At 35.9% G+C, this 27,271-nt stretch overlaps 1 protein-coding gene and 1 pseudogene across 1 annotated transcript in view; one reads left to right on the top strand and one right to left on the bottom strand.

The window, feature by feature from the left end:
* Positions 1-27,271, bottom strand: part of EYS (eyes shut homolog) — a 1,965,296-nt gene that overhangs the window by 1,916,064 nt on the left and 21,961 nt on the right. The window lies entirely within an intron of this gene.
* LOC136390168 (U5 spliceosomal RNA) lies at positions 7,456-7,579 on the top strand (annotated as a pseudogene).

The raw sequence follows: 27,271 nt of genomic DNA, 5'->3' as shown, positions 1-27,271 counted from the left end.
TTGCCATTTTCTTCTTTAAAGGTGTATTCCTTTTTTTGCTATATTCTTTTCCAACTTTGATCTGTTTACAACAGGCCCCTTAACATTTCTTGCAGTGTTGGTTTGGTTGTAATGAATTCCTTGAGTTGTTTTTTGTCTGGGAAGCTTTTTATTTCTCCTTCAATTTTAAACGATAGCCTTGCTGGATAAAGTAGTCTTGGTTGTAGGTTCTGCATTACTTTGAATATTTCTTGCCATTTCTTGCCATTCCCTTCTGGCCTCAAGTGTTTCTGTTGAGAAGTCGGATGTCATCCTTATGGGGGCTCCTTTGTAGGTGATAACTTTTTTTTCTATTGCAGCTTTTAATATTTTCTCTTTATCGTTTAGCTTTGGTATTTTAATTATGATGTGTCTTGGTGTATGTTTCTTTGGGTTTCTCTTTAATGGGGTTCTCTGTGCTTCTTGGACTTGTGAGAGTTTCTCTTGCATTAATTTAGGGAAGTTTTCAGTTATGATATGATTGAACAAAGTCTCTATCCCTTGTTCTTTTTCTTCTTCTTCAGAAACCCCTATGATGTGGATGTTATTTCTCTTCATGTTGTCACAGAGCTCTCTAAGTGTTTCCTCTGACTTTTTGAGTCTCTTTTCTCTTTTCTTCTCTGCTTTCATGCCTTCATTCCAGTTGTCCTCCAACTCGCTGATTCGATCCTCAGCTGTATCCATCCTGTTTTTAATTCCTTCCATTGTGGTCTTCATTTCTGATATTGTATTTGTCATCTCTGACTGATGCTTTTTTAATATTTCAATATCCTTTTTTATACTTGCTATTTCTTTATTTAGGTTTTCAAACTGCCCCTCCATTGTTGTTCTAAGATCCCTAAGCATCCTTACAATCATTATTTTGAACTCTGCATCTGGAAGTTTGATTATTTTCATATCACTCAGCTCATCTCTCAAAGGTGTCTCTTGTGGTTTCATTTGGGTTGCACTCCTTTGTCTTCTTATAATGGTGTTTTATTTGAGAATTGGTTGAGTCTAGGCTTGGTGTTGTCTGCCTCCAGTTTTCAGTTGTGTTATTTCTAGGTCTTCTTGGGTTGGTATCAGCTATTATTTGTAATCCACTTTGGGATTTGGGCAGCTTTAAAGTCTTGATTTGTTTGTTTTCTTAACAGGTGATAGTCTTGTTAACTGATCTCAGCAGGGGGCTTCCTTGAAACTGTAACCAGGAATGCTGTGGGTGTAACCTGAGATGCTGAAGGTCTCTTCCACCAACTAAGCTCACTGGGGGCAGAGTTTTTTCTCAGCTTCAGTAGGGGGAGGTGTATCTCAGATCTCCATGGAGACCTGAGTTACTGCCCCTCCTCCCCACTTCTTGTTTTCAGCTGTGTCTTGTTGTGCTGATTGGAGCTGGATAGATGTCCGGAGATCTCTGATCCGGAAGCACTTCAGCTCTGTTTTGTGAAAGGTTCAGTCCCTCCCCCAGCTATGGCCGCCTCCAGCATGAATGAGTCAGCTTTTCTATTTCGTTTCTTGCATACCTTAGCCCCTCACAGTCTGTCCCTCTCCTTGTCCTTTCCACTTGGGAGATAAGCTGGTCTTTTCAACCCACCTTGCTCCCTGGTTGCCAGGTAAGTGGCTGTGAGCAGTAGTTTCTGCTCTTTTTCCTCTGTGAAATCTTCTCTGGGCTCTCAGCCTCACCCCCCCCCCCCCTTCCGTTCCTGTAAGCAGAGGAGATTCAGGCACTCCTTACCAGGATTATTGTGGCTTCCTCTTTGCTCCTTGGTTCTTGAGAGCTGTTTTTGCAGTTCAGTGTTGGTTTTTCATGCTGATTTTTCCTAAATTGATTTGTATTCCAGTTTGGTGTTGAGAGCTGGGCGTCTGTGCGTCCGCCTACTCCGCTGCCATCTTCAAAAGTCTAAACATTTATTTTTTAATGTTCTGTAGAATGGCTTGTAAATAATATTTCTGAAAAACAGATCTTACATCTGTGTTTGGCTCCATCTTTCAGCTATATATCCACATCCATGTAGATCTTGGAAACATTATATAAAAAATGCCAACATTATGAGTGCCTAAATGACTGACTACATGTCCTGTTTTCTGTCACCAATTAGCAGAAAGTCTTTTGGAATTTCAGTGATTAATAAATGCTTATCATTTTAAGCACTAAAATTTTGTGGTTTAACTTTAATATCTACTAATATTATCTTGAATATTAAAAAGAATTACAGAAAAAAAATAAAAGAGATGATGAAAGAAACATAAGTTAGTCAAAATGGCTTTTAAAAATGTGAGAAGATAAAAAAAAAACATAAATTAGATTTTGCTTCTAGATAACTAGAATCATGCCTTTATAGTACCATGTAATACCAAAGATGAGGTGAACAGGAAAGAATGTGAATTTATTCTGGAAAGTAATGATAGGCCCTCTAAATGTATGATTACAGTTCAGGGAAACGGCTCCACCAAAATATAATACAAGCATTTTAAAATAATATTTTGAAAGTATTTTTGATAGTTTATACAAAGCAGCAAAGTAGTCATCTTATAAGATAATCACAATTTCTAACTATATGTACTATATAGTTTAGTATTGTTTACAAATTACATCTTGAAAAGGCATATTATTTCCAGTGCTTAGAGCTTCTAAAAGATTCCTGTAGGTTTTTTAAGTCCATGTTTATGTTTAGATATCTAAAAAACAGCTGAAAATTTAGATATGGTGCTCTGGAGAGAAACTAATTCTAAAATATAAGACATAGGAGCCATGTTCTTAAAAGTGATTTCTGTAGCCAACAATTTGCCTAGTTTCTCAGGAGACTCCAAGTAGCAGTAGAATGTCATTTGGCTTAACCTCTAATTAATAAGCAGGAAGAGTAATTAGCAAAACTATAGTAGTAAAAAGGTAAGAGCAGAAGATGAAAAATAAAGGAGTAGTTGATAGCAATTTCTTTCTCTTCTTCAGACACATTTATGTTTATTCCCAGAAAAGACATCCTGTATTTGCCATTTCCTCTTCCTAGTGTTGCCAATGAAATTAGGCCCTTGTGGTGCCATGAGAAAAGAATTTCAAGAGACACAGGCGTGGGACAAATTTAAGCTTAGTGGCAAGATTTACTGGGATGAAAAGAAATAATATGCCTTCAGGGATGTAGAAGGTGGCAGGCTCAGGTAGCAACTGCTTGAGGTCCTTGCTAATCCTTTGTATTTTCCTGGTTTCAGGAACAAACAGGCTATCTTTCAAACTGTCAAACCTGTTTCCTGGGTTTTCCCAGGGCTATTCTGGGCCCTCCCCCTATCCAATCCCTTTCCTAGATCTTCTGGAGTTTTGTGCCCTCATTCTATCAGATCCTTTTCCCACATTTTCCCAGGCTAGCCTGTTCCCCTGTACAGTCACCATTTTTGCTCCTATTACACATGCCTCAAAGTTCTGCTTCGTCATCTGGTTTCTACTGTGCACGTGCCTAGCAAAGAAATTCCTCCTTACTGGTTTATCCCTCCCTCCAGTGAGCAGGTTGTTCTCTGGGAAGAGCAGAAAGGTGTTTTTTTCTGCCCACTTGAGGGCTAAGTCCCCTTGGTGGGAAATCCAGTTATCCTCTGGGGTGTTTGTGAACCTGCCCCTTCCTAGCTAAGCAGGCTTACTGTCTGATTCTATTTGCTCCCTTCCACTGTTAATGACTACCTACCTGCCTACTGTAACACTAAAAAGCTCTAAACTTGGATTTTAGCAGTATTGGGCTCTTCCTATAATTTAGATGCTTTCAGAGGCCCAGTAAAATAAAGTTTAACCCTCTTACCGATAAACAATTCCTTTAATCACTGTCCATCATATCACTCTTGTATTTTCTTAACACTTATTGCTCTCTGAAATTCCCATTCATTCATTTTTCTACCTATTGATTGAAAGCTCCTTGAGACAGGGTTTTGTTGAACTTTTCCACAATTCTAGCACCTAGAGCATTATTTCCTAAGAGACATAACACAATTCATATCAGTTTAATGACTAAGTAAAAAGATGTGAATTTAAAAAGGATATCGTATACAGGATCCCCTCAGTAAATTAAAAAGAAAAATATGTTGAAAAAATATTCTGTGGCAATGATTGGAGAAAGATGTGGCACCCTTCACAAGTTGAAATATTTTGTGCAATAACAATCTAAAAACAGTAAGTATGGCCCTGGATGTAGAGCATTGGCCCCGCATGTGAAGGTCTTGGGTTCAACTCCCAGTCAGAGCACACAGGAGAAGTAACTCTCTGCTTCTCCACCTCTCTCCCTATTCTCTTTCTTTCTCTCTCTCTCTCTTTCTCTTCTCTTCCCCTCCTACAGCCATGGCTGGATTGGTTTGAGCCAGTTGGCCCTGGGCACTGAGTATGACTCCATAGCCTCACTTTCAGTGCTAAAATAACTCACTTGCTGAGCAATGGAGCAGCGGTACCAGACTGGCAGAGCATTGTCAGTAGGCGGGGTTGACAGGGTGCATACAGGAGTCTGTCTCTCTGCCCCCCCCCACCTCTCAGTTAATTAAAAAAAAAAACACTAAGTGTAGACAAAGGTATCAAAAATTCCACTAAAGAATATAAATGGTTTAATGGTTTATACAACAAATTCATCACTAAATTATGTACAATTTAATTCATTCATAGGCTTCATATCTGGCCCCCCTTTTTTTGTGTGTGACAGAGACAGAGAGAGGGACAGACAGACAGGAAGGGAGATTAGAAGGTGCCACAACAAAGATCAATTTTTTGTTGCAGCACCTTAGTTGTTCATTGATTGCTTTCTCATATGTGCCTTGACTGTGGGGCTACAGCAAACCAAGTGTCCCCTTGCTCAAGCCAGCAACGTTGGGTCCAAGCTTGTGAGCTTTACTCAAACCCAATGAGCCTGCACTCAAGCTGGCAACCTCAGGGCCTCAAACCTAGGTCCTCTGCATCCCAGTCTGACACTCTATCCACTGTGCCACCACCTGGTCCACCTGGCCTTTTCTTTGACTATATTTTGATGTGTTTTATTTTAGACTCTCATCATTCCTGTCTGTATTCTAAATAGGTAATATTTTTTTAAATGTGAATTTTACTCTTACTTGAATAAAAAATCATTAAAAATCACCATGTTTTAATCAACATACTTGTTCACATTTATGTATCAATGCTCTAAAATTAATGTTTTTAAAATTTTAATTGATTGATTTTTTTTTTTTTTTAGAGAGAGAGAGAGAGTGAGAGAGAAAAACATGGATCTGTGCCTGTAAGTGCCCTGACCGGGGATCAAACCAGCAACCTCTACACTTCAGAATGAGAGCGCAGAGCGCATTCCTAGCAGCTGTAGCTGATGCAATGCTGTGAGAATACTCCAGCACCTGAAACCCTCCTGGGCATACTCAGGAGGAAGCTTGCCTGCTATAAGAAAGTGATTTAGCACCAGCCATGCAGCTCCCTGATCTTTTCAGCCATTGGCTTTGAGGAACACGCCGTAACACCCTATAGGCTGAGCCTGTGTATATAAGCTAGCTTACTTCCTGAGTAAAGCAGATCTGCGTCACTGAACCTGGTCCTTGGAGTCGGGTCTCTGCATCTCCGTCGTCCTCACCCCAGGTGGGCCTTGTCCACAGCCAGGGCCTAAAATTAATTTCTTTAAGTAAAAGTATCAGTTTGCTTTTTAAAATGTCTTTCATATCTACTTCATCCTCACATTAAATTGACAATAACAATATTTTAAGTATTTAACATTGTGGCATGGCAAACTTGAGGCTCATGGACCAAATCCAGCTGGACAAGTATTTTTGTAAGTAAAATTTTATTGAATCACAGCCATGCCCATTTGTTTATGTATCATCTAGGGCTGCTTCAGTGCTATAGAGCCAGAATAGTTGTAACAGACTTTATGTCTTAAAAGCCCAAAAATATTCATTACATGCATCTTTTCAGAACAAGGTTAATCATTCTGCTTTATATCATTTATTTGTAGAAATTAGAAGATATATATATATATATATATATATATATATATATATATATATATATATATTTCAAATCACTTTGTGCAGCAGCTTTATAAAGGCATACCTGTCCCTTTCTCTTCTCATGCAATATAAAGATTACTTCTCAAGATCTCTTATTAGCTTTTAAACATTGGCAAAAAAAACATGACTTTATTTTAACTAGCTTCTGAATAAAACTGTTTATTGACAAGTTTCCTTGTTTAACAGAAAACCAATAAACCACAGAACAAGTCAGTAGATTATCTATTCTAAGCTTCCAAATAGCTTGTCTAATGGGGTGGGGAATTACTGTCATTGCTAAATAACATTGTTCCTTAAAACAAAGATCTTCAATTTGTTGCATAGAGCTGCTGTATGCAGCCTGCTGACTTAGTATATGCACAGTTAAAAACATAAGAAAGATTAAGTTTATGAAGTTCTATGAAAATGTAAGGTTTTGATGCTTATCTAAAATACTTTCATTATTAACTTCTTAGCATGTCCTCACTCATGGTGATAGGGAAGCGCTGTCACTTGATAAAGAAATTTTTCATTTTTGACCCTCAGTTGGTAAAGAGATTCTCTCAAGGTCCTCATTCCAAACTATATCTGTAGATGATGAGAGTGTAGATTCATTAGTGAATCTTCATATTAAACCAAGTTTTTTTTTAATTTTGGGATGATACAGTCATCCAAAAATTAATTTAATTTAAAACTGAGGACCTTTTCCGTATGCACAGTACTTAAACATATAAAAACATACTTTTAAAAAAAATTGAAAGTCTTCAATCTCTCTTTACAGTAGGAATTACAAAAGATAGACATTTCCCCTTCTGTAGTAGGGTTTCTAGCCCTCTTAGCCTTTCAAAAATATTAGCCGCGACCTGGATAGGAGAAAAACAATACTAATTACCAAAGATTGCCTTGTCCTTCGTGATGGCAATAGCTGACCTCCACTGGTAACTCTGAATTCTTTTTGAAACATCCTGACAATTTCTCTGCCTACACATAAGCAGCTATGATTTGTAGAGCACACATTTTAGGTCTAAGCATATCAGTACTGCATTATGTTTATAGTCATCACCATCAAATTAATTCTTAATATGGCAAGAAAACCTTACTTTATTTTCCAGTCAAATTGTTCTTTCCCTCAGGCCTATAGTTACTTGAAAACTCTGCAGCAAGTCTTGGCTGGGTAGCTCAGTTGGTTAGAGTAGTGTGCAGATACACCAAGGCTGCAGGTTTGATCCTTGGTCAAAGCAATACAAGAACCAACCAATGAATGCATAAATAAGTGGAACAATAAATTAGTGTTTCTTTCTGTCATGCTCCCCTCTCTCTAAAATCAATAAATAAAAATTTAAAAAAGACACTGAAGAAATTGACAACCTATCCCATTTGACACATATGAGTCAATGCTGCCACATAGGTGACCTGGGGAAAAGCAGTAAGTCTCTACACTTCTGTTTTCTCTTTTGAAAATGATAATAAATAATACTCTGATTTCTCTTCAGATCGCATAATTCTTTCACCTTTTACTAAAGATTTCCGTGGAAAATGATAATAATTATAAAACTTACAATATAAACTTGTGATAATATTAACGGCACCTAGCATATAATTATCCCTACTAAAAATGTATTATTGTTACCAGCATGACCTTGTCCCTCCTCCCCTCCTCTTCTTAATCTTTAAATATCTAACCCATCTGCTATTCTTTTTTACCTAAGTAGAACCTATTCATCAAGATTAACCTTGTTCCCTTTTGTCTCTCTAGTTATGTTTCATAGAGGAACTGGCTTTTTCCTATCTAAAACCCATTTCTCTCTATCTTCTAGTCTTTACGCCTTCCAATGAGATAATATTGATTGTTCAATCACTTGCTCTTTTCTTGATATTTCTTGGAAGAAGTCAATAGTCTCTCATTAAAAATAAATTATTAAACTACAGAAATCCAGTTGTATGGCTCCTTCTACATGGGTCCAGGATTTGTTTCCCCTTGCCTCTGGTTTCATAAAGCCTTCTTACTTTTGCAAGTCACTGTGTGCTTCCCCATCCTGTGTAGATTTCCTTATCCTGCTCACATTTATGCAAATACTGCACTGAAATGATGTATCTAAACCTTTCTGTGTGTGTTCCTTTTTTGTACCAGGACCATGACTGACATAGATGACTGTGAGCTTCATGAAGTTATAGGATTTATAGGGTAACAGTTTCAAGATGTTTTAATCATGCAAATTTAGTATATGCAAGGTACTAAAAAATCTGAATAATCAAACATAAATCATGACTGAAGACTAATAGAAAGTATATGATCAGACCTGCATTTTATAAAAAGAAACTTGCAACAGCTCAGAAACTAATTTCTTTTTTTCCATACTAAACACCATATCTAATCCTCACTTAAACTCAACACTAAACTATTTACTCTTCATCATTAAATATTTAGCAACAACATTCATTAATATACAAAAGGGAGCAAGTTAAATGCTATCCATGTTTCCTTGGCCATTGTTACAGCTATCCCACAGAGGTGACAGCACATTACATTTGAGAAGCACCAAAAATATTTTCAATAATACACATTTAACAGCTCATCTTTAGAAGCATAAGGAAAGCATAAAACCATAGGGAACAAGGAAACATATCGTTTCAAATGTTGGTATAAAATCAACTTGTCTGATAATTACCTTATGGAATACTCCTTTTGTAGTAATTGCATACTTAAGTTTTAAGATTCTATGCCATATTATATTTGAATTATATGCATTACTTTTTTTTTCTGTTCTTGCTTTCCACATCCTATGGCATCTGTGCAGATTACAAAATTGCAAATGCCAGATGGCAATATGATCATTAAATTCAAACCAATTCAATTTCTGTTTTAATTATAAAACAGAATGATCAAATTTGTAAATGTTTGTATTCTAGTTATTATTTTTTACATGAGAAAAAAGAGTTGGAATTTTAAAACAACTTATATCTGTGAATTATTGTATATTTTCTCTACTCTCAATTAAGGTTCTCAAGTTTGATTGCTAAACTTCTTTTTCTGCAGATTTACATATCAAAAAAGAGGCCTAAATAACATACCATTTGAACAGAAAATGTAATACAAAATACTATATTTTGCATAATTTGTTGAAAGACAATTTTGAAAGCATTTTCTTACATACAAAAATAAATAAGAATAAAACTATCAGCACAACATTGCTCCTCACTGGGAAGTGGTATCAGCAAGATAGTGGAACAGCACGCTCCACACCTCTCTCCACCAACCAAAGTATATTCAGTTACACATAGACCAGTTCACATTGTGAGAAACCCAGAATTCTGTTAAGAGGCTCCTGCATTCCAAGTGAGTACAGATCCAGACACATCAAAGCTGGTAGGAAACTTTCTGGTTCTCACTTGCCAAAACTTTTCTACCAGGTTCAGTGGGAGTAATCAAAATTCCCAACTCCCAGATTCCACTTTGGGAGGAAAAAAGAGGACTGGTGTATACACAGAACAGTCAGACTTATTAAGTGGCTATCTACACACTGACTTATGTCTGTGTGAATCTAACTGCTACAGTAAAGGACATCAGCTTGGGAAGCACTGAGAACAAATTCAATGGGTTTGAACTAGCATGACACTCACTCACCATTGCCCTCCTCTTGGCTCAGTGCAAGGTCTTGCACAACATAGAGCATGAATAAGACCCAGCAAACTCTAGATACCTGGAGACTGCTGAACACAAAAAAGGAGCTTCAAAGGATTTGTGGTTCAGCAAACAGGCCAATACAGATTGGTGGCTTCTCCTAGAGGGGTAGAGGGTGGAGTGTGCAAGAAGAATGGAGCATGTGTCCAATGTTTCAACTTTTGGCATCCTGACTAAGGAACTGGTTTCTTCCTTGCCTATCTTGGAATGCTGATGGAACTCAGCATACTTTAGATGCCCAGGAGCCCTAAAAACAAAAAGAACTGGACTATTTATGTCAGCTCCAGAGAACCAGCAGACAGACCCCAAAATGCAGGATATACAAGTTCTAGAAAAAGTTCTAGAAAATCTATTTTGGGGATTTAAATACACAGGTTCAGAGAAAAATTCATCCACAGGAAAGGTTTTATAGGCCCACAGAAACCATAGTTGTTCAGACTGGTCAATACCTTTCTCTCTGTAAAGCCAGTCCCTAACTTGAAAAGAGAACTGTTTCCTCAAATATGTGAATCCTGCCACAAAATAAGAACACAAGGGAAAGAAAAAAGAAAAACAGAATTGTGGGTCAACATAAATAAATAAATTTGCCAAAAACTATCCTTAATGTAATGGAGGTAAGATCTGCTTGACAAAATAAAAATAAAAAATAACCATCAATAAGATGCCCAGTGACCTTAAGAAAATAATGATTAAGGAAAAGAGAATATCAATGACAAAGTGCTAGGATATTAAAAACAACAAACAGAAATTTGGAATCTGAATAATACAATAACTAAATTAAAAACTCTCTAAAAGAGTTCATTCAACAACAGACTTGACAACAAAATAATGATTCTGTGAACTCAAACACAATCCATTTCAAGTTAACCAGGCACAGGTAGGTGCAAAAAAGACAAAAAAAATTAAGAAAGAGAAACAAACATTAGGCACTTCAAGGACACAACAAAGAAGACTAAAATATGCATTATGAGAGTTTCAAAGGAAAAAGTGAGAAATGAAGCAGAAAGTTTACTTGAAGAAATAATGGCTAGAATCTTCCCAAACTAGCTAAGAAAGCCCAATACACCCAATTAAGAGAAACTAAAATTAAAGAAACAAAACAAAAATAAAAACCAAACAAAGACACATTATAATCAAATTGTCAAAACTTAAATATAAAGAGATAATTTGGAAAGCATAAAGAGAAAGTAACTTATCACAAAAACGGCCCCCCATAAACTTAACAAAATTCTTTGCAGAAACTTTGCAGGCCAGAAGGGAGTGGGATAATATATTCAAAGTACTGAAAGGAAAAAAAAATCTGCCAACTAAGAATACTAAAGCTAGAATAACTCTCACTCAAAAATGAAGAAGAAATAAAGACATCCTTTGCTAAAGAAAATCAGGAAATTTATCACTACTAGACCTCCCTCAGAAGTAATGCTAAAGGGAATCTTTCAAGTTGAAATAAAATTTTGCTAGATAGCAAAATGGAAATATCAGAAAATATAAAAATATACTGTTAAGAGTCAATGTATAAACCGAGAATACTGTATTGATATATATATATATATATATATATATATATATATATATATATATATTAATTACTGGTATAAAATTTGAAAGACAAAAAATAGCTAAACTATACAATATGTTAATAAAAAATAAAAAAGGATGTAATTTTTGACATCAATAACAAAAAGTATGTGAAGGGAAAAAATAAAAGTAGGTTTTTTTGATATGTGATTTAATTTCAGTTGTTATCAGCTTAAAACAGATTGCTATAATTATAAGATATTTAACTCAAGGCCCGTAGTTACTACAAATTAACATATCTTTAAAAAGATGCACAAAAGAACATAAAAAAAGAATTCAAAGGATTCCAGAAAAAACATCAATGAAACACAAGACACTAAGAGAGAAAAAAGGTACAAAAATATAGAAAAATTAATAGAATAGCATTGTAAAGTTTTTCCATATCAACAATTATTTTAATATAAATACAATAAACTCTTCAATTAAAAAGAATGGCTGAATAGATTTAAAAAAACATAAAACAAAATAAAAAGCATATCCAACTATAATTTGCTTAGTGGTAAATGCCTAAATTTAAAAAATGATATATAAATTTAACTTTATATCTCAGGGAATGAGATAAAGAACAGGCTGTTCACAGATGACATAATTTTATAAGTAGTTAATCTTATAAAGTCATAAGTTAAGACAAGGAAAGAAACAAAATAATTAGAACAGAAATAAAATAGAGCATAAACGACTAGAGGATAGCAAAATAATAGAAGAAATTTAAAAGTTAAGATGTGGTTATTTTAAAAATATAAACAAAATTGAAAATCCCTTAATCATACTAAAAAAAAAAGAAAAAGAACTCAAAATCAGAACTGAAAGGATCATTACAACTGTTGCCATAGAAATAACAATAATAAAAAAGAAACTTAAGAGACTACTAAAAAATTTATAAACCAAAAAATGGAAAACTTAGAATAAATTTCTAGAAACATACATCCCACCAAGACTAAACCATGAATTAATAGGTTATCTAAACAAACTAGTAATAATGTGATTAAATCAGTAATTAAAACCTCCCAACAGCCTGACCATGTGATGGTGCAGTGGATAGAGTGTCGACCTGGAATGCTGAGGACCCAGGTTCAAAACCCTAAGGTTGCTGGCTGAGTGTAGGTGAGTGTAGGCTCATTCAGCTTGTTCATGGGCTCACGAGTATGAGCGTGGGGTCACCAGCTAGAGTGTGGGATCACAGACAGAAGTCCATGGTTGCTAGCTTGAGCTCAGAAGTCATCCTGCCTTGAAGCCCAAGGTCGCTAGCTTGAGCAAGGGGCTATGGCTTAGCTGGGCCCCTTGTACCTGTAAAGGCATGTATGAGAAAGCAATAAATGAATAACTAAAGTACCACAACTACAAGTTGATGCTTCTCATCTCTCCCTTCCTTTCTGCCTGTCCTTGTCTGTCTCTCAGACAAACTCCCTACAAAACAACAAATTCCCTACAAAACAAAGTCCAAGAACAGATGGCTTCACTTTTTTCCAAGCTCTTTCAAGTAACTGAAGAAGATGAAACACTTTCAAACTTATTCTAGAAGCTCAGCATTATTGTGACAGCAAAGCCTGACAAAGGCTGAAGGAAAAACAAAACAAACAAAACAAAACACTAAAGACCTACCCCTAATAAATGTAGATGTAAAAATCTTCAACAAAACACCAATGAACCAAATCCAATAAGTAGTGTATTAAAAATAACATACATTATGACCAAGTAGGTTTTATCCACAAGATGTAATAACCTTCAACCTACCAAAAAAAAAAAAGAAAAAAAAAAAGAAAGAAAAAAGAAAAGGCAGTCAATACTACAATAGCATAAGAATAAAAAATATCAAGAGCATTGTAATAAATGTAGAAAAGGCACTGGACAAAAATCAACACCCTTTTATATTATGAAGTATTCAACAAACTGGTAATACAAGGAAATTAACTGAACACTGTAAAGTCCATTTGTAAAAAGCCCAAAGCTAACACCATGATGAATGAGGAAGACCCAACAGATTTCTGCAATAATCAGGAACAAGACAATCATTCACTCTCTCTAATTGCATTCCAAATATTACTGGATATCCTAGTTAGAGCAATTAGATAAGAAAAAAATGCATCCAAATGAGAAAGGAGAAAATAAAATTATCGTTGTTCACAAAATACCTAATCTTATTAATAGAAAACCTTAAAAATCTTGCACAAAAATGTTAGAACAAATAAATATATTCAGGCAAGTTACAGAATACAAACCTATACGGGAAAACACTTGTCTTGTTATACAATAACAAAGAATAAAAAGAAAAGAAAATTAAGAAAATAATCTAATTTATAATAGCATAAAAATAATAAATTACTTAGAAATAAACATAAGCAAAGACCTGAAGAACTAACACATTAAAAACTATAAAACATTGCTGAAACACTTCATGACTTCAAAACATATTAGAAAGCTATAGTAACCATAACAATATGGTACTGCATAAATACAGATATATAGGCCAATTAAACAGATTGGATAGCCAATGAATCCACAAATATATGGTCAAATGATCTTTTAAAGGGGATAAAAGACTACACAATGCTGAAAAAATATTATTTTTAACAAATGGTGTGGATTGAAATTGATATATGCAAAAGAATAAAATTGGACCCTTATCTTGCATATGCAATTATAAAATAAAAGTGGTTTAAAGACCTGATATTATAAACTTCTTAGAAGAAAACATAAAAAAAACTTCATAATATTAGTCTTGGAAGTAATGTCTTGAATATGATACTAAAAGCACAGGCAAAAAAAAAAAAGCATAAATAGACAAGTGAAATAGAAAAAACAAAAAAGCTTCTGCAAGTATAGAAAATAGTGTGAGAGGCAACCTATAGAATGGGAGAAAATATTTGGTAAACCATGTATCTGATAAGTGTTTAATATCCAATATATATAAAGAACTCATACAACTCAAAACGAAACAAATAATTAAATTTAAAAATGGGCAAAGGACTTGAATAGATATTTTCCCAAAGACATACAAATAGATAATAAGTATGTAAAAAAAACTGTTTAACATTACTAATTAACAAAAAAAATGTAAATCAAAACTACAATGATAACCCTGGCTGGTTGGGTCAGTGGTAGAGCGTCTGCCCAACATGTGGCTCCATGGTCTCCGCCTCAGGTGCTAGAATGGCTCCAGCTGAGACAGAGCAAACCCCAGATGGGCAGAGCATCGCCCCCTGCTGGGCATGCCGGGTGGATCCTGGTGGGGTGCATGCGGGGGTCTGTCTGACTGCCTCCCTGCTTCTAACTTCGGAAAAATACAAACAAATAAACAAACAAATAAATAAATAAATAAACTACAATTATATATCTCCTCATACTTCTTAGAATATCTACTAATGAAAATAAAATCCCCAATGTATAAGATGCACTTTACTTTTGGGGCCCGAAATTTGAAAAAAAAAATGTACTACATAAAAGTTATTGAACTCAAGTTTTATGCATCATAAAATTCATACAATTCCTCATCACTGTCAAAACTCCCACTCATTAGCTTGTCCTCATCTGTGTCTAATGACGAATGACTGTCTTCTACATTGAGTGCAAAAACAAGTGTGAAAAAGCAGGAAATGCAAGTAAAAAAAATCTACAACCACTGTATAAGATGCACCCAGATTTTTGACCCAAAATTTTTCGAAAAAAGGTGCATCTTATACATGGGGAAATACATTAAGTGAAGATGGGCCCTGGCCAGTTGGCTCAGTGGTAGAGTGTTGCCTGGCATGTGGATATCCCAGGTTTGATTCCCAGTCAGGGCACACAAGAGAAGTGGCTATCTACTTCTCTAGCCATTCCCCTCTCACTTCTCTCTCTCTCTCTCTCTCTCTCTCTCTCTCACTTCCCCTCTTGCAGCCAAGGCTCATTTGGAGTGAACTGGTGCAGGTGCTGAGGATGGCTCCATAGCCTCTGCCTCAGGGTCTAAGAGCTCTGTAGCTGTGCAATGGAGCAATGCCCCAAATGGGCAGAGCATCACCCCCTAGTGGGTTTGCCAGGTGGATCCTGGTCAGGGCACATGAAGGAGTCTGTCTCTGCCTCCTTTCCTCTCACTGAATTAAAAAAAAAAAAAAGGAAAATTATAAATACTGATCCATGTTTTATTCTTTACAGCATAGTTCTTATTGCCCATTATTTAATTTTACTGGCAATGAAGATAATTTCATTATTTAATCTCATAATATTTTATTACAATGCCAAAATATTGATTTATTCACTCCACATTAAAAAAAACGATCGTTGATGAAAAATTTACATAAATTCAGTCAACATTAAGATTTCTAGGCAAAGCATGAATGAGGGAGGGAATTTAATAAGAGAACCAACTTTTTTTCTTTGTAGTATCATGCTATGGCATAGCAGAATTACAATGGCAGGCTTCAAGCCTTTAATCCAAATTGGCTCCTCAGACAAGAACAATATGCTGCTAGAAGACATAAGACCTCTGGGTCAGAGACAAAGACTTTATTATTCATGGCATAAAAGGCAGCATATGAACATCAGTTCTCATTTTCCTCTGATCAAGATGGCCTTGACATTCCCCTCAGTTTGACTAAACTTTTGATTAATTCTTGACTAGAAGCCCCTGACTTTCTTTCTCTTAGAGAATTTACTTTAGAATACTTGCAACTATGAATTCTTTCTCTGCCTCTTTTAGATATACATCTCCCAGTTTCCTGCCAGTGTCATAACTCAAGAATATATTTCTCAAAGACCTGGAAGTCATGTCTTTAAAATGTAATAATCAAGAAAATAGTGTCCCAGTCTCCCAATCTTTGTGAGAGAATAAGGGCCTGACTTTGGTAAGTACCATTTAGAAAACAAGACAGCTGAATCCCTTTTTCCAACCATCCCTGTTAAGCTCTTCCTGTACATTTCCACTGGCTCACATCAGTGCCTAAAAACACTCCTGCCTTTTGTTTCAGTGGAATTGCATTTAGTCTCTCTCCTCTCTTGCAGTAGTCTTGATCCCATCATACTTAGTCTTGAATAAAGTCTTCCTTGCTGTTTGATTCTATCTAGTACAATTTTCTTTGACACCTGTAAGTCCCTTAGAAACAATGGAAGTGTCCCAGGTGGATGCGGCCCAAATGTGAGTTTATGTCTTTGCTGATGAAACACTAATATCTGAGACCTTCAACTAATCTCTTAAGGAGATTGCAAATCTACCCAACTTTTGTGCAGAGTGAGAGGGAAACATTAACTTTACTATCTTGTTCAAGAGACATCTGCACTCTGACTCAGAGGAAGATCCTATCTCTATCTCCCAAGGCTCTTTGCTATCCCAACACATATCTGGTAGGTGATTTCATATCTTGGAGTATTCACGATATACATAATTACTGGTTAATTCACTTGTGTATAATCATTTGAAAATATTAAAATGTACCTATTGTTTATATATTTTTTAAAAAGTAAAGTTTTTTTCATTTGTTATTTAACAACTTATTAACTTATTTTATTATTCTAATAATGTATTCAGCAAACATTTTTTTGTTCACCTAATATCTATCATATATTTTACATAAGTGCTAAAAGGTGAAAGTACATTCAATTGATCTTCTCCAAGAGCTCCAATATAGTAACTAAATAATTAACTTGCTAATTATATACCACATTCAAAGGAGTCACAGAGACAGTGATAAAGACAGATCCACATTTTCAAAGAATGAAAATCACATCTATCAGATTAGAAAGTAAAATGTAGGTCACCATAAGGAATTGTGGGCTTTATTTGTAGATGAAGGGGTAGCATTTAGGCATTTTAAGCAGAAGAATACCTTAATTAGATTGGATTTCAGAAAGGTTACATGACTATGGAAATAACTGGATTATAAGAAGCAGTATTCTAGATATAATTTGCAAATAAAAATCATCAGAGTCTTAAATAACTCTAGGAAACACAAACTTTTCCCACAGTACAATCATTTCAAATATATAATTAGTGTATTTTTATTACTCAATACATGCTACCAAATTATACAACAAAAATGTTGTACAATAGCATGACACGTAATCAAAGTTTAGTTTAGTGTCAGCATGTCTAATAAAAATTAAACTCAATGTCGCCCTGGCCGGTTGGCTCAGCGGTAGAGCGTCGGCCTAGCGTGTGGAGGACCCGGGTTCGATTCCCGGCCAGGGCACACAGGAGAAGCGCCCATTTGCTTCTCCACCCCTCTGCCACGCCTTCCTCTCTGTCTCTCTCTTCCCCTCCCGCAGCCAAGGCTCCATTGGAGCAAAGATGGCCCAGGCGCTGGGGATGGCTCTGTGGCCTCTGCCTCAGGTGCTAGAGTGGCTCTGGTCGCAACATGGCGATGCCCAGGATGGGCAGAGCATCGCCCCCTGGTGGGCAGAGCATCGCCCCATGGTGGGCGTGCCGGGTGGATCCCAGTTGGGCACATGCGGGAGTCTGTCTGACTGTCTCTCCCTGTTTCCAGCTTCAGAAAAATGCAAAAAAAAAAAAAAAAAAAATTAAACTCAATGTCAAAAATCACCTTTGTCCAGTTGCTGAAAATGTGGCATTTTGAAGATCTATATTCTGTCTTTCAAAATGTATGCTGTTTTCTCTATGTTGATGTAGAATACTACTTTCTCAGTAAAATATTAGATCACATAGTAGCTTTTGTTAGAGTCCATATTTTTATTAAAATAAGTACTCTTTTTAAAAACTAGAAGCACATTCAGTGCAGAGCAAAGTACACACCTTGAAGGGTGAGATGGAACTGACAAGGACTAATGCAACAGCAGATTAGTATTTTCTTCTATGACCACTGTGTGTGGGACACACATTCAGTGGAATAACAAGCAATATTCCTAACACTATTAGAATTTATACACTCTTTCTTTCTCAACCATGTATATTTGAAACCTGGTAATTTAAATGCAAATAGGAAAACTCAATTATTCAAAGTTTTCAGTTCCTTTTCTTTGTAATAGTGACAATTTCAGTCCTCATATTTTGGCACAGTATCAACAGAGACCAGAGTTTAGCATCCCAAAATATGTCATTTGGGATGGATATTGATTCAAACTGCTTATTTGTAAGAGAAGAAAGACTGAAGAAAAACCTTTGACCTTCCCTTTAACTGCCCCAAAGAAAGTTAGGTAGAAGTCCTGCCCCAGGAAGGGTGATATTACAGATAACTAGAGTTTATTATAACTAATGTGTGATAGCGAAAGAGGAACTTAAGAAGGCCCATTGGTCAAAGTCCTTTCTGAGTCCCATTGTTAAAGATGCTTCAGCACACATTTATTTACTAAATATTTGCTTTTCCATCTCCTTGGGAATTGCCTTTCTGCCCTTCGAATTCCTGAAACACAACCCCGAAAATGCACCCCTTCCCCCTAGCTCCAGAATTACATATAAGCCTCAGCTGCCCAATCTGACCTTGGTTTCATATTCTATGGCATGTACATACAAATTAATTTTGTTTTTTCTCTACTTTTAATGTCTCTGTTAATACGATTATTACCTCAGGTAGAAGAACTTAGAAAAATAAAAGGAAAATTAGTTTTTGTACCCTCCAAGTATTATCATCGTTAAAAAAAGGAAGAAGGGTTGTTTAGTTTTGGAGTTGCAAGTTATCTATTAATATCCATTACCTTTGGAATTATTAAAGCCATAGTATTTTCAAATTATATTTTGTAGAAGCAATTTGTTTAGTGGAGATGTAACAGGATATTGAAGAAAGCAATCATCCTTCTATTCTAAAAATGGTACAAGACACATTCATGAAGGATTTATTAATGAATAGCAAACTCCAGTGCTTCTCATCTCTCTACACTGTGTAAGTGAATACTGGCATTTTGTATAGCATATGTAAAGGCAGTTTATAGACTTATAGGAAATTGTGGCATTTCCTGTGGGTGATGGGAGAGGCCTTCATCTCCTCAAGCCAACTGATGATAAAATGCTCAAAGAAACACTAGTAGAGACTGAAGGTGCATGTAGGCAGGGCACCTTCCTTCTCACCTGAATGGGGGCTGACCCCCAGAAATGTATAAGCTCTATATTTCATAGGAATGGGGCATGGTATAAAAGTTTCTGAGAGAGATTGGTGTGTATTCTAGGAAGTTTGGAAATGCATATGAACCTAGAGACTGTTTTCTACTTGAGAGGTTTGAAGGCACAACTCTGTTAGGAGAAGCTTTCCATGGTATGGTGAGAAGAGAGGGGTCATCAGTTAAGCATCATTTGGCAAAATAAACATGTGTAAAATTTCCAAAGACCATGGGGACAGTACTGGTTATAGCCTACCTAGTTATTTTCATGCCATCCTATTTATAAGAGGGCCAGAGTAGGGTTAATAAGGCATGAAGGTGGGGCTTTAGGACAGGTCACACAATGAGAGCATAGCCATGCCAGGCAACTGGGTAAAATATAAACCCCTCTAAGACTTCCAAAGAATAGGACACATCATACATAAAGGAAAGTATTCATTTGGTGGGGGTCACATAGAGGCATCAATGGCCATATTTTAATATCATTTATTACTAACTCCCAAGTCTCCTTCTTCTAGTCTCTTATCTCTTTTCCTCTGCAGCTCTGTAGCCCAGAGTCAGGGATAAAGCCTGACCTGGGAGAGAGAGAAGCTGTAGAAATGATGTCAGAACTGAAGTTTTGTTTAGGTGAACTAGACATTTTATAACTAAATGTGTCAGAATTACCTTATAAGATTTTTATTACAATTGAAAATGATTGGAAAGCAATAGGATATATATACTTAGAGTTGAACAGAAATTTAATAAAGTATGACTGAAAGCAGAGTCTGTAAAAAAAAGCAAAGCTACTTTCCTATTTATACCCCATAGAGTTCAACTGCCTCTCCATTTTAATAATCCAGTTGTAAGATTATTTATACTTTTATGTATTTGCTTTAATATTTTCTGCTTGCTCTGTTTTTAACCTCTTTATTAGGGTTTTATCAGAAGAATATGTGTGTCCACATGCATGTGATAGGAACCAATTAATATGTTCAAATATTTATACTTTCCTTTGTAATCTTTTCTATATCTTTTATATTCTGAATGTATCATTCACATTCTATAAGATAAAACAATGTTTTCAGTATGTTCTCTTTTACATTTCGGTGCTTACTATTTTAATATTTTAATTCATATTGACTATTTGTGGTCACTGCTATAAAGATAGTGGACCCTGTTATGTACTTTTCTGATCCCACTCTTGGATTAAAGAATTTATTTCCCTAGTTGATGGAAGTGGTTCAATAGACAGTCTTTAACTTCACAAATTTTTCCAAATGAAGAGTGTTGCCTTAACAAGGAGTATTGACCTTGTTGGTGGTAGCCGGCCTCTAATAATGGATAGATACAGAGGGAAAAAAATGCACATCCCTCTCCTTACTTAAACAATTTGAAAGGATATCTTTAGAGATCATTATTTACACTATATCAGAGCCCATATTTTGTCTACCCAGTCCTGCTTTTTCTCACTTTCCACAGGTGTAGATCTCAACAGCTCCAAATTGATACTAATAACCATCTCTACCTCTTGAATCCAAACTATGAGAGAAAATATTTAAATTGGCCTGACCAGGCAATGGCGCAGTGGATAGAGCATCAGACTGGGATGCGAAGTATCCAGGTTTGAAACCTGAGGTCGCCGCTTGAGTGCAGGCTCATCTGGCTTGAGCAGGGGCTCACCAGCTTGAGCACAGGGTCACTGGTTTGAGCATGGGATCATAGATATGACCCAAAGGCTGCTGTATTGAGCCCAAGGTCACTGGTTTGAGCAAAGGGTTACTAACCCTGCTGTAGTCCCCTGGTTAAGGCAGATATGAGAAAGCAATCAATGAACAACTATGGTTCAGCAATGAAGAATTGATGCTTCTCATCTCTCTCCCTTCCTGTCTGCCTGACTCTATCTGCCCCTCTCTCTGTCTCTGTCACAAAAAGAAAATATTTAAATACAGTCTTCCAAAATAAGTAATCACTTGTTACAAGGCAACTTATTGAATAATGCTTATCTTCCCTGTGGTTTTTTAATGGCTCCTTGTTCATACAGTAAAGAAGCCTATATAGTACAGTCACTGTGATTGTATGATTGTATAGGTATATTCATGTGTGGTTATATGCCTGTATATACACACCCGCACACATGCAAATGACCGGGGGGTAGCAGAATACATGTGTTTGTTAAAAAAAATGGGAAAATAAAGGATAGATCCTTATTATAATCACTCTAAATGTCATTCTAAGAAATTCTGACTTCAGAAAGGGAGAGAGATGAGAAGCATCAATTCTTTGTTGTGGCACTTTCGTCTCCTTAGTTGCTCACTGATTGCATTCTCATATGTACCTTGACCAGGAGACTGCATCAGAGCAAGTGACTCCTTGTTCAAGCCAGTGTCCTTGGGCTCAATCCAGCAACCTTGGGCTCAAGCCAGTGACCATAGGGTCATATCTATGATCCTATGCTCAAGTAAGCAACTGCGCTCAAGCTGGCAAGCCTTATGAGCCCACACTCAAGCCGGTGACCTCGGAGTTTTGAACCTGGGTCCTCTATGTCCCAGTTCAATGTTCTATCCACTGCGCCACTGCATGGTCAGGTAACATGGAGTTTTTAAAGCAGAAAGGTATAATTTCTTTTTTTTTTAAGTAGAAAAGTAGCCCGTGGAAGAGAGGTGGAAACCACAGCAATAGTCACAGCCAGCTGGTGCTAGCAATGCCCATACCTAAACGCCCGAGGCATCACCACAGGGGGTGGTGGGCCTGCAGACAGACCACACCTATGGAACACAGAGGCCACACTTATTGGGCTCCAGTGGCAACACCCTTCTTATACAGAGACAAAATGGGAAGGCAAAGAAATGCAACCCAATTGAATCACGAGAAATCCCCAGAAAAGGACTTGAATGAGTCAGATATAACCAAATTACCAGATGCAGAGTTTTAAATAATGATTGTTAGGATGCTCAAAGATCTTAAAACAACAATAGAGGATCATAACGAACAACTAAATAAAGAGATAGCAAGTATAAAAAAGGACATTGAAATAATAAAAAGGAATCAATCAGAAGTGAAAAATACAATATCAGAAATGAAGAGCACAATGGAAGGAATTAAATGCAGGATGGAAGAAGCTGAGGATAGAATCAGCGAGTTAGAGGACAAGATAAATGAAGGCATGGAAGCAGAGCAGCCAAAAAAAAAAAAAAAAGAGAGAGACTCAAAAAGCTTGAGAAAACTCTAAGAGAGCTCTGTGTCAACATGAAGAGAGATAACATCTGCATCATAGCGGTTCCTGAAGAAAAGAAAGAAAAAGAGATAGAGGCTTTGTTTAATCAAATCATAGCTGAAAACTTCCCAAAATTGATGCAAGAAAAAGTCACACAAGTTCAAGAAGCACAGAGAATTCCATTAAAGAGAAACCCAAAGAAATCTATATCAAGATACATCATAATAAAATACTAAAGCTAAGTGATAAAGAGAAAATATTAAAAGCTGCTAGAGAAATAAAGGCTATCACCTACAAAGCAGCCCCAATAAGAATGACATCCGACTTCTCAACAGAAACACTTGAGGCTAGAAGGGAATGGCAAGAAATATTCAAAGTAATGCAGAAGAAAAGCCTATAACCAAGACTACTTTATCCAACAAGGCTATCATTTAAAATTGAAGAAGAAATAAAAAGTCTCACAGACAAAAAAAAACTCAAGGAATTCATTACAACCAAACCAATGCTACAAGAAATGTTAAGGGACCTGTTGTAAACAGATCAAAGTGGGAAAAAAATATACCAAAAGAGGAATACAGCTTTAAAGAATAAAATGTCAATATACAACTACATATCAATAATAACCTTAAATGTAAACTAGATTAAATGATTCAATCAAAAGACAGGGTGTCTGTGTGGATAAAACAGGACCCATACATATGCTGTCTACAATAGACACACCTTAAAACAAAAGATGCACATACACTAAAGGTAAAAGGATGGAAAAAAAATTTCATGCAAATAGAAATAAAAAAAAAGCTGGGGTATCAATGCTTATATCAGACAAAATGGACTTTAAAACAAAGGCTATAGTAAGAGATAAAGAAGGTCACTACATAATGATAAAGAGAGCAATCCAACAGGAAGATATAACCATTATAAATATCTACACACCTAACATACTAGCACCTAAATTTGTATATAAAGCAGACTTTAATGGATATAAAGGGAGAGATCAACAGCAATACTATAATAGTAGGGGATTTCAATACACTACTCACATTACTAGATAGATCTTCAAGAAAGTAAATTAACAAAGAAATAGCAGACTTACAGGACACACTAGATCAACTGGATTTAATAGATATCTTCAGAACCTTTCACCCTAAAACAGCAGAATATAAATTCTTTTCCAATGCTCATGGTACATTCTCTAGGATAGACTACATGTTAGGGCACAAAAGCAGCTTCAACAAATTTAAGAAGATTGAAATCATATCAAGCATTTTTTCTGATCACAATGGCATGAAACTAGAAATCAACCACAACAGAAAAACTGAAAATACTCAAACACTTGGAAACTAAATAGCATGTTATTAAATAATGAATGGGTTAACAATGAGATCAAGAAAAAAATTTAAAAAATCCTAAAAATGAATGATAATGAGCATACAACAACTCAAAATTTATGGGACACAACAAAAGCAGTCCTGAGAAGGAAGTTCATAGCATTACAGACATACCTTAAGAAGCTTGCAAAAGCTCAAATAAACAACTTAACCCTGCATCTAAAAGAACTAGAAAAGAAACAGCAAGTAAAGACCAGAGGTAGTAGAAGGAAGGAAATAATAAAGATCAGAGAAGAAAAAAATGATATAGAGGCTAAAGAAACAATACAGAGGATCAATGAAACCAGGAGCTGGTTCATTGAAAAGGTAAACAAGATTGATGAACCTTTAACCATACTCACCAAGAAAAAAAGGGAGTGGACTCAAATAAATAAAATTAGAAATGAGAGTGGAGAAATAACAACTGACACAACAGAAATACAAAGGATTGAAAGAAAATACTATGAAGAACTGTATGCCAAAAAATTAGACAACTAGATAAAATGGACAAATTCCTTGAAACATATAATATTTTAAAAATCAATAGGAAAGAATCATAAAACCTAAACAGACCGATTACAACAAATTAGATCAAAACAGTTATTAAAAAGCTCTCAACAAACCAAAACCCGGGGCCTGATGGCTTCACAAGTAAATCTACCAAATATTGAAATAAGAACTAACTCCTATCCTTCTCAAGCTCTTTCAAAAAATTCAAGAGGAAGGAAGACTTCCAAGCTCCCATTATGAGGCAAGCATAATTCTGATTCCAAAACCAGGCAAAGACAATATAAAAAAAAATTATAGATCAATATCCCTGAAAAATCTAGATGTTAAAATCCTCAAAAAAATATTAGCCAATCGGATCCAGCTATATATGAAAAAAATCATGCATCATAATCAAGTGGGGTTTATTCTGGGAGGCAAAGCTGGTACAATATTTTCAAATCAATCAATGTGATTCATCACATAAAGAAAAGAAAGGAGAAAAACCACATGATAATTTCAATAGATGCAGAAAAAGCATTTGATAAAATCCAGCACCCATTCATAAACAAAACTCTCAGCAAAGTGGGAATACAGGGAACATGCCTCAACATGATAAAGGCCATTTATGACAAACCCACAGTCAACATCATACTCAAAGGGCAAAAATTAAAAGTATCCCCTTAAGATCAGTATCAAGGCAGGGGTGCCCACTTTCATTACTTTTTCACCATTCAACATACTCCTGGCAGTCCTAGCCACAGCAATCGGACAAGAAGAAGAAATAAAAGGCATCCAAACTGAAAAAGAAGAAGTAAAACTATCATTATTTGCAGATGATAGGATAATGTATATAGAAAACCCTAGTCTCAGTCAAAAAACTATTTGACCTGATAAATGAATTCAGCAAAGTGGCAGGATATAAAATTAATACTCAGAAATCAGAGGCATTTTTATACACCAACAATGAACTTTCAGAAAGAGAAATTAAGGAAACAATCTCCTTCACTATTGCAACAAAAAAAAAAATAAAGTACCTAGGAGTAAATTTAACCAAAGAGATTTAAGATTTTACTCAGAAAGTTATAAAACATTGATAAAAAAAAATTAAGACAGTCTCTTCAACAAATGGTGTTGGAAAAATTGGACAGCTGACTGCAATAAAATGAAACTAGACCACCAACTTACACCATTCACAAAAATAAACTCAAAATGGATGAAAGATTTAAATGTAAGCCATGAAACCATAAGCATCTTAGAAGAAAACATAGGCAGTAAGCACTCTGACATCTCCCGAATCAATATATTTGCTGATTTATCTCCACGGGCAAGTGAAATAAAAGACAGGATAAACAAATGGGACTGTATCAAACTAAACAGCTTTTGCACAGCTAAAGATAATAAGAACAGAGTAAAAAGACAAACTACATAATGGGAGAACATATTCGACAATACATTGAATAAGGGGTTAATAATCAAAATATATAAAGAACTTGTAAAACTCAACACCAGGAAGATAAACAATCCAATCAAAAAATGGGCAAAAGAAATGAATAGACACTTCTCCAAAGAGGACATACAGATGGCCAATAGGCATATGAACAAATGCTGAACATCACTAATCATTAGAGAAATACAAATTTTTATACTTTTATTAATTTTAATGGGGTGACATTAATAAATCAGGGTACATGTGTTCAAAGAAAACATCTCCAGGTTATCTTGTCATTCAATTATGTTGCATACCCATCACCCAAAGTCAAATCGTCCTCCGTCACCTTCTATCTGGTTTTCTTTGTGCCCCTCCCTCTCCCCCCCCCCCCCCGTAACCACCACACTCTTGTCCATGTCTGTTAGTCTTGTTATTTTCAAACAACAGCTCAGATAAGGGCCTAATATCCAAAATATACAAAGAACTCATAAAACTCAACAACAAACAAATAAAAAATCCAATAAAAAAATGGGAAAACGACCTGAACAGACACTTCTCCCAGGAAGAAATACAAATGGCCAACATATATATGAAAAGATGCTCATCTTCATTAGTTAGTAGAGAAATGCAAATCAAAACTACAGTGAGATACCACCTCACACCTGTTAGACTAGCAATTGTCAACAAGACAGGTAATAGCAAGTAAGTGTTGGAGAGGCTGTAGAGAAAAAGGAACCCTCATCCACTGTTAGTGGGAATGTAAAGTAATACAACCATTATGGGAGAAATGCAAATTAAAACCACAGTGAGATATCACCTCACACCAGTCAGAATGGTGCTCATCAAAAAACAACACAAAATAAGTGCTGGGGAGGATGTGGAGAAAAGGGAACCCTCCTGCACTGCTGGTGGGAATGCAGACTGGTGCAGCCACTGTGGGAAACAGTAAAGAGATTCCTTAAAAAAATTAAATATCAAAATGCCTTTTGACTCAGCTATCCCACTTTTATGAATCTACCCCAAGAACATCATAGCACTGTTTCAAAAGGAGAAGTGTACCCCCATGTTTATGGAAGCATTGTTCACAATAGTGAAGATCTGGAAACAACCCAAGTGTCCATCAATGGACAAGTGGATTGAAAAGCAGTGGTACATATATACAATGGAATACTATTGTCCCATGAAAAAAAATCTTACCTTTGGGACAACATGGAAGGACATGGAAACTATTATGTTAAGTGAAATAAGCTAGGCAGAAAAAATATATATCATATGACCTCACTCATTTGAGAAATCCAATGAACAATGTGAACTGAGAAACAGAATTGTGACAGAGGAGAGATCAAAGGGACCAGAGGAAAAGAGGACAGAGGGAAAGGGGATGATAGGATGGGATAAACCTGAAGGGAAGGGGAGGTGGGCACTATGGGGAAGGGGCTAGGGAGATGTTGAGGGGAATAAAGTGGAGGAGGCATGCATTCGAGGCAACACTCAAATCTATGTAAACACAATAAATTAAAGTAAATAAA

Source organism: Saccopteryx leptura, chromosome 1 (assembly GCF_036850995.1).
Source record: "Saccopteryx leptura isolate mSacLep1 chromosome 1, mSacLep1_pri_phased_curated, whole genome shotgun sequence".
Classification (NCBI taxonomy): Eukaryota; Metazoa; Chordata; class Mammalia; order Chiroptera; family Emballonuridae; genus Saccopteryx; species Saccopteryx leptura.
The sequence above is the reverse complement of the archived record's forward strand: the minus strand, read 5'-3'. Positions and strand labels throughout refer to the sequence as shown.